The following is an 8,865-nucleotide window of genomic DNA, read 5'->3' on the forward strand; positions in this document are numbered from 1 at the left end:
GATTGATGTTTCGTTTTAAAGGAAATTGTGATTCAAAAATCTGATTTTTTACTCCATTCAGTGAAGTACATCGCTTGTCGTTAATTATTTAAACGTTAAACAAATGCTTTATATAATTAATATTTGTTCATAAAATGTTTTACATTATTCATGAAAAGTTAATTTTTTTAATAAGACTTAATTCTATAAAAATTACATTCAATGTGGGGGATGGCAGAAGATGAAACACTAGCGCCACGCCCTACATTTGATTGACAGCTGATAAGAAACATGCGAGATGTAGTATTTTTCTCAGTTTTTGTAATATTTTGAACATTTGTGGATATTTTAAAAACTTTGAGCTTGAATTAAGCCAAGAATAACTGTTTCTAGAATTAAAAAATATCGAGGATTGAAAAATAGATCTTAAAAACACTGGAAATGTCTTTTTAAGAATTTTAATATTCAAGCAGAGTAAAATGGTAAAATGTAAAGAATGCGTCTTCAAGGCTTAAATCAAATCAACTGAAAGTTCTAAAATGTTAATATAAATAATAGTTTTTCTTTTTTTATTTACTTGAATGATTCTAATGTATTATTACATTATAATAAAAATACACAAGAAATTATAATTTTTAATATTTAGTATATTGTATTAATCGCTAAGATAGTGAAAAGATTATCAGTATGAAAGCTCTTAAGTTTAATGTACATTTAGTCATATTTTTATTAAAAACTTGGATTAAAATATGGAGATATGGATTAAATATGGATTAAAGACATCGATGTATAGATCCGAACTATCGAGCAGGGTACGACTCAACCCATTCAAACGAAGTAAAAAGTGTTTTTCTCCGTTCCGAAAAATGAGGTTGAACGTTGGCAACAAGCAATTAAGCCTGAAAAAGGGGATTTTATTATTAAACCTGGACATTTAGTGTGTTAAGATTACTTTTTAAAGGATCAGATAATTTGAAAAAAGGAAGTCTTAGATCATGATTGAACGGTTATGGCGGTAAGTATTACGATTTGTTTTCACCAATGCCCTTTAACCTCAAATAACCGAATGGCTCTGACGGTTTCATGTATACATTTATTTTTGTATTTTGAGATATTCTTGTTGTTGCCGAACTTTTAGATTATTTTCATAGTATGTAAATTGATAATTTTAATAGTTTCAGAAGTTTTCAAAGTATTTTATGACCCTTACTATCTTCAGGAAAAAATGTAAAAGTAACATCAATAACCGTTTTTAATTATTACAGAGTTTCGATATTTATGTACAATTACATTAATTTATTAAGAAATGCAAGTATTAAACTATATCATAATTGTAAAATAATGATTTTTTTGCTGTCATAATGTTGAAAGGAACCTCAATTAAAACTAGGGCGTTTGCTATCTCAATTTCCAAACTGCCCTAATCATTGTTCGAAGGCTGACTTTTTTATTAGACATTTCAGAATCCTTTGTCAACTGATCGCCCTTTATTAGACGAAGGGGTTTTTTAGCAGCCTTCGAAAAATGCCCGGGGCAGTTTGGAAATTGAGATGTCGAAACCCCTGGTTTTAATTTACGTTTATCGTACCATTATGACTGCAAAAAAATAATTATGTTACGATTTTCATTTACTTTAATACTTGAATTCAGTAATAAATTAATGTAATTGTACATAAATATTGAAACTCAGTGATAATTTAACACTGTCATTAATGTTACTTTTACATTTTACTTACAGATAGTGAGGGTCTTAAAATATTTTTTAAATTTCAAAAACTATTGAAACTATAATTTTATGCACTTTCACAATAATCTAAAAGTTGAGTAACAAGAAGAATATATTAAAATATCAAAATCAATGTTGTCATGACATCGTCAACCCACTCGATTATTTTAGGTTAAAGGAATAACAGTGTAAACAAATCGTAAGACTTACCGCAATAATCGTTCCATCAGGAGCTAAAACTTCTTTTTTCCAAATGATCAGATTCTTTAAGAAGTCATCTTCACACACTACGTGTCCAGGATTACCAATGAAATCCTTTCTGACAAGTTTCATTGCTTGTTGCCAACTTTCAACCTCATTTTTTGGAACGCAGAAAAAAACTTGTTTTACTCCACTTAAGCGGGCTGAGTTGTACCCTGATTTACAGTTCGGAGCTATACATCGATTTTCACCCATTTCCATTATATATGTATAAGTAAATGACTAAAATACGCCAAAAAGTCGATAGATTTATGACATTTTCCAAGTTTTTACATGCAAAATAATAAAAGACAGAGGGCCGACCGGACGTCGCAGCGGTGGCGCCAAGTTTCAAGGATTGCCGCTCTTCACAAAACTGACTTGCGCCTCTAATGTAAAAGCGAAAATCGTGTCACCCCCCTGTTTTAACACAAGCACATCGCTCTCACATATCCGATATGGATGCCGTTAACTGAAGGCTTGAATCCTGAATCATGCCTAAATTAAATGTACAATTCATCTTTAATAAATTGAATAAATTAAACGATAATGGTTTAAACAAGAAATTTTGCTCTCAACAATAACAAATTACCGCAATATTAAAAAAACAGAAGTTTCAACATTTGTTTCCGAAACAAAATGTTTAAACAAAGTAGCTTTCCTGTCACTTGCTCTTTTCCAAACCACTGACATATCTAAAGCTGTGATGTTTGTCAGCTTCATTTCAGGGTTATTGCTAGTCCTTGTCTTCTTTAGTTGGAACCGCGCAGCATCCAAATTGCTTCTGTCCGTTTTTCCCTAAACACCCAACCAAAAGTTAGTTCTGTCTTCCAACTGAGAGACTTCGGTGTCTGTCAGTTATTTTGATTTACACTCAGTTATTTTAGTTTGAGATCTGTTAAAATAAGAATAATGCCTTAAAAGTTCTGCAAATTATGCTAACAGCTTTTTGAGGCTCTTGAATCTTTCTGTCATTGAGAAAGCATGGCGGAAAACTGGTAAGAGTTTGAAATTAAAATAGAAAAATTGTTATTACTTTAATCATTTTTCAGAGGTAAGCACCATTTTAACATAATTTGCAGAATTTGGAAAATTCAATGTAAATTCAAAAGGATGATAAAAAACGATATTCTCCTAGATGAAGCCTGTCAGCAAAGGGGAAATTCCAAGAATTCGCCTCGAAATTGCTCAACTACTGCCCTCTACTCACTACTAGAAAATTGAGGTGTTGGTTCGTGTCCTCCGCTCGCGTGCGGGACTGTTTAGGTTTAGACTGGGAGGCAGCATTATGATACTATTATGCCTATTATGATGCATTAATGTGGAAGTAGGATTGGTCATCTGGCTCGGCTACCACACTGCTTAAATTGAACGGGTACGCGGACATCGTGGAGCCCAGCAACGACAATTTTGAGGTGCCCTGCTTCACGGGATTCACGGTAACAATCAGCGACCGAGAAAGCCTTAAACATTGGGCTTAGAGTCAAATAGTTTGGTTTGCGTCTATCCGCAACTCGTAATTTTTTCCCAACAAAACAAGAAATTCGGCCCTAAAGGGGCATAAACGCCAAAGTTTGGAATTTCAAAGGTCTAAAGCGCCAAAGGTTAGCACAGCTAAAGGGCATAAGTGCCAAATTTTGAAATACAAAGAGGACATAAGTGCCACAGTTCAGCACTCCAAAATGGTAAAAGCGCCAATTTCTTGAACTTCAGAGGGGTATAAGCCCCACAATTTGAAATTCCCAAAGGTATTATGCGGAAAAATTTTTGTAAAAAAAAGGGCATAACGATATGCCTTGAAAGAAAGTATGCAACTGACGGTGATGGAGAGAATCTACGTAACTCGCGCTGACAAATAGGATCTACGTAACTCTTACGGACAGATAGAAAATACACAATTTACGATAGCGTATATAAACTACGCAAGTAACAAAATGCAATTTTTTATGAGAACGTGTTGAAAGCTTAATTAGTCTTTACAATTCAAGTGTAATAATGTTAGAGATAATCAAGTATTCCTAGGGATCCTATAATCGTAGAAAAATAAAGAATAACCTGAACTTTATGTTTAAAACAGTTAGTGGTATTTTCCATGTAATTGTAATAGTGTGGTATTTTATATGACTTTAAACTTTTTAGAAGTTTCAACATTCTTCATTTTTTTAATCAAAAATGAATTACTTGAATATTTGTGTTTCTTTCTTTTTTATGAATATTAAAGTACTACTTGCTTCTTTTTTGTAACTAAGTATTTTAGGTTATTAGAAGGCCCCTTATATACTTTTGTTCTCTCAAACTTTGACAGTTACGCTGTCTAGGTTTTCCAAACTTTGGCACTTATGCCCTTTTATTGTCTTAAAACTTTGACGCTTAAACACTCTTGGAATTCCAATCTTTGGAGCTCATGCTATTTTTGAGTTCCAAACTTATCGCTTATACCCTTTAGGAATGTCAAACTTTGGCAGTTACGCTCTTTTAAAGTGCTAAACTTTGGCGCTTAAGCTCTTTTAGAATTCTAAATTTCCTCCCTTATGTCCGGTACTACAAAACCGTATAAGCAAAAAAGAAAGATTATTTATGTTGAGTGTAGTTGTCAATTGTCCAAATAAATGTTAATTTCACTCCACTTCGGAGTTAGGCACGGTTTCAGCCATGACATGCATTGGCCTTAAGCATATCTCGGAAGAATTCTAACGTAAACAGACATGGCCGCTAGATAATTTCTGTATCAAGTTCTACCAATAGTACAATGAGGTCTTTGATTCTCGTAAATGTCGATGACCCGAAATAATTTGAGTGCGAGAAACTTTCAAAAACCCAAAGTAATTTGAGTAATCGAAACTTTCGAGAACCCGAAACTGCTCATCCCTACCTAAAGAAATCTCTGAGTATATTTGAAAGATTCTCTAGGGTCAGAGAAGCTTAGAGAAATTCTCCGCAGGCACTCAGGTAGATATATTCAAAGGTCCAGGTAGTTCTTTTAAATGTTTTAAAGGCTTTAAAATTTCCTTCCCAAAATTGAAATAGAAATACGATCATAAATAAAAAGCAGAGAGGCTCAAATTGAAATAAGAATTCGATCATAAATAACAAGCAGAGGGGCTATATCAGTAGAGTAGCCGACACTCAAGGGTCCTTTTTAAGCTTTCGGATTATTATTTAGAAGTAGATTTCTTTAAATTTCATAGTTAATAGCTTAAAACATAATAATTCGGAATGTACGGATTTCGATGATTTCAGATATCTAACTTTTTTTAAATGTTTAAAATTTGAATTAATACGACGTTTCTCATAAATGGAATGAGATGCGCCAAAAAAGACAACATTTTTGAATCCAACTAGAAAATAGTATATTAGCATGTAAGTAATAATTATAAATAAGTATAATGAGAAAACTCATTAAATTAAAAAGAAGTGTTAATAATTTGGAGAGAAATTTAAAAAAGGAGAGTCGGATTAGCGACGGTCAACTACTGTAAATAACTCTGCCCGCCCGGTTCGTGACGAATACAAAAGGAACATTATATTACTGTCGCACCACTCTTAAAAGGACCTTGAAAAGCACCCAAATCTTTCAGTTTATCTCTCAGACTAAATTGTTTCAAATCGACTCTGCTTATAATCTCAAATGGGCCAGCGTATTTCGCTAGAGAAAACTCAGAGATTTCTTTCGGTAGGGGTGAACCCGAAACTGTTCGAGTAGTCGAAAAATTCGAGTATTCGGTTGGTTTCGAGAACCTGAGATAGCCGGGAGACTGATAACGAATTTTTAGTCAAAAATGCAACGTTCAAAATTTCGCATTAAAAATGGTGGCGAAACTCTTGAAAACTTGATAGATTAGGCCAAAGTGCGTAGTCTGGGGTTTCAGGGATCGCTGATTCCGAATTTTCGGCCAAACACTTTAGATTCAAAACGAACGATCCAAAATGGCGGAAACAATGTAAAATAGTTGACGTGTTGGGTAAAGAATGCTTACTTAGGGGTTTTCACGGTTGCTGATTGCGAATCATTGATAACAAATCGAAAAGTTTAAATGGCGGAAAATTAGAAAAGTTAATTGATTGGACAAGAAGTGCTTCTTAAATTCCATTGACATTACTTAAACTTAAGATTTTAAAAGGAATAATAAAAAAATAGTAATGTGTATTTTAATAAGTAATTATTTCATTATTTATCATCTAGTTCATTATTTAAACTATTTTTTATTTATCTTATATGTTTCGAATTAACTTATATTAGATTTCAATTCTACTAAACGATACATTACATTAATTATCGATAATTTACATCTTCAATAATATTAATCATGAATATTTTTTATTTTTATTTATGTTAGCAACAGTTTAGATTTTTAAATGGCATGCATAGATGTAACTAGGTAAGCGAGTGCATTTATTTTCGAGAGATCTATAAAAATGTTTAAAAATTAGTCATAATACCACTTGATTGATGAGAACATGCGGTTCCCAACCTAAAAATTCGCTATGTCAGGCGAGCACATGCGACATTCTACCAGAGTGTTACCCCGTAATTTTGCTACGCTTTCGTTAAAATAGATTCCCGATAATCGATAGAAAAATATAAAAATTCCAGCTTGAAGCATATGACCCAATCAAAATTTAGGTCTTTCTGCCACCCCCTTCCTCTAAACTATCGCCCTGCCAATTTCACAGGTCAATGCTTTGTATAGACCTCAGATATGTTTAAAAAGGGTGATTTTTTTAACTTGAAACTTTCAAATATCTGAAAAAGTAGGCACTATGAAAAAATGTTATGAATAAAAATTTAATCACTCTGAGGAGTACATACGCTGATGTTAAAATCGGTTCCCCCGCATCACCCCCTGTGGGTGGGGCTGGGGGAAAGTTCGAAATCTTAAATGGGAACCCCTATTTTTTATTGCATATTCGGATTCTTTGGATAAAAATTTCGTTGTGATGTGACTGACCACGGAGAAATAGAATTTTTCAAATCGCTACAGAATCGTTAAACGAGTGCAATAAAAAGTTGCATATAAAAAAAGTACATCGCGACGAACATAGGTGGAACTTCCTTCTTTTTGAAGTCGGTTAAAAATAAGGGCAATAGAGCTTTGGATCTCTTTGGTAATTATTATTTTGAAAACATGCCAAAACGTATGTCCGTTCTTGAGAAGTAATTATTAAGTAATACGTTTACATTAATAGAGTTTCCTGAATATTCCTAATTTTTGCTCTTGCATTATTGTAGATTGACGTCAGCGGAGGCTACCTAAACATTACGAAAGAGTTTACTTTTTTCTTTCCTTAAATACAGTAAATTAGAAAAAATACATTTAAGACAAAACTCATTTTAGTTAGATCAAAGATTATTCCGAATACTACTTTACAATGCAGTATCTAATCGTACGAGAAAAAATTAAAATGGTTCTGGTGCATGGAGAAACTGGAAGAAATTTTGATAATGCTGCCAATCTCTACGCTTAGTGTTTTTCAAATAGAATTGTGTTACGCGCTTCATTTGATCGTACTATTACAAAATTTACTATCGATGGAAGTGTTCAACCTAAGAAAAAGACCCGTTCTACAACATTCACTGGAGAAAATAATGAAATTGCTGTATTAACTGTAGTGGCCAATAATTCTCACGTTAGTATTCGAAAAATTGCTCGTGACTCCGGAATGTCTCAGAGCAGTGTTTAGAAAATTTTTAAACGTAATAAATTTCATCCGTATCAAGTCTCGTTACATCAAGAACTTCATGGCGTTGATTTCCAAAATCGGGTAGGTTTTTGTCAGTGGACACGTGAACAAATACGACAAAATCCCAACTTTTTTCGTTATGTATTATTCTCTGACGAGTCGTCACTCCTCAGAGTGATTAAATTTTGATTCATAACACTTTCATAGAGTGCCTATTTCTCGAGATATTTGAAAGTTTCAAGTTAAAAAAATCACCCTGTGTATATAATTAAAAATTTATCATAAGAACAACCGCAGGATTTCGCCGGGAGCGGGTCCTAATCTGAAAAACTGCAACCGATCCCAGTGAAATCGCGGTATAATTTCAGCCATAACCACGTCTCACAGCCGTGAGAGACCTCCTCCTGCATTTTTTCCGCAAGTGGTTTAGCATATTGCAGGTTTGCCGCAAAAGTACCTGCCGGAATGGCGAAGTTCTAGAAGATAGTAGTAATACTGTGAGGCAAAAGAGGAGTAGGTTCAGGGTGTCGCCCTGAAAGACACCTCTCTGAAAGGTGACCTTGTTTGTTGTCACGATTTTTCCCAGATGAGATAGTAAATCTGGTTTTCCAAAGCGGCATAAAATTAAAACTTTAAAATTAAAATAAAAAATTCTACGCCAGAAAATTAAAACATTAACAGTTTGTTAAGTACTATTCGGATTGCGCTAAAATTTTCCAGAAAAGTTCCTTGAACTTTCCTGAACAACTTTTTCACTGACAGTTTTCGCTTGCCCAAAATTCGCTCGACTCCCGAAACGTTGGAAGGATTTTGTGCACGAATTACGCACCGTCTCGGAAAAAAATTATTAACAATTTTGTTAAGAACAATTTTGAACTTTCTCTATTTTTGATCAGTTTTTTTTATAAAATATTTAAAACTTCCCATTTCGTTGCGAGTTTAATTGAAAAAATGCAAAATATTTTATTCAGAGATAAAAACAGTTTTTCGTAAATAATTCGAAAAATCAAAAAGCTACAATTTTTTTATAAAGAGAAATAGATGCGGCATTAAATTTCTATTGTGGATATATATCTTAAAAATTAAAATTCGAGATTTTATTTTTAAGAGCTCAGAGCCTCAATTTTATAGAATGGCTACTGCCTCCCTCACAATTATTAATTAAAATAAAAAATAACTCGTACATTTTTATTTTTGCGTAATTAATTATGAAATAAATAAATAATAATTAAATTTTA

The 8,865-nt window shown here is 33.1% G+C and overlaps 1 protein-coding gene across 2 annotated transcripts in view; it reads left to right on the forward strand.

The window, feature by feature from the left end:
* LOC117172318 (coatomer subunit beta) overlaps window positions 1-8,865 on the forward strand; it is a 135,305-nt gene that overhangs the window by 10,887 nt on the left and 115,553 nt on the right. Inside the window, exon 2 of one of the 2 annotated variants that reach the window (XM_033360101.1) lies at window positions 3,084-3,384. The exons of the other annotated variant lie outside the window; for it this stretch is intronic. The gene's annotated coding sequence lies outside the window, so the exon portion shown is untranslated. The remainder of the gene's footprint in view (window positions 1-3,083; window positions 3,385-8,865) is intronic. 2 annotated transcript variants of the gene reach the window in all.

This window comes from Belonocnema kinseyi, chromosome 5, assembly GCF_010883055.1.
Source record: "Belonocnema kinseyi isolate 2016_QV_RU_SX_M_011 chromosome 5, B_treatae_v1, whole genome shotgun sequence".
In the NCBI taxonomy this organism is placed as follows: Eukaryota; Metazoa; Arthropoda; class Insecta; order Hymenoptera; family Cynipidae; genus Belonocnema; species Belonocnema kinseyi.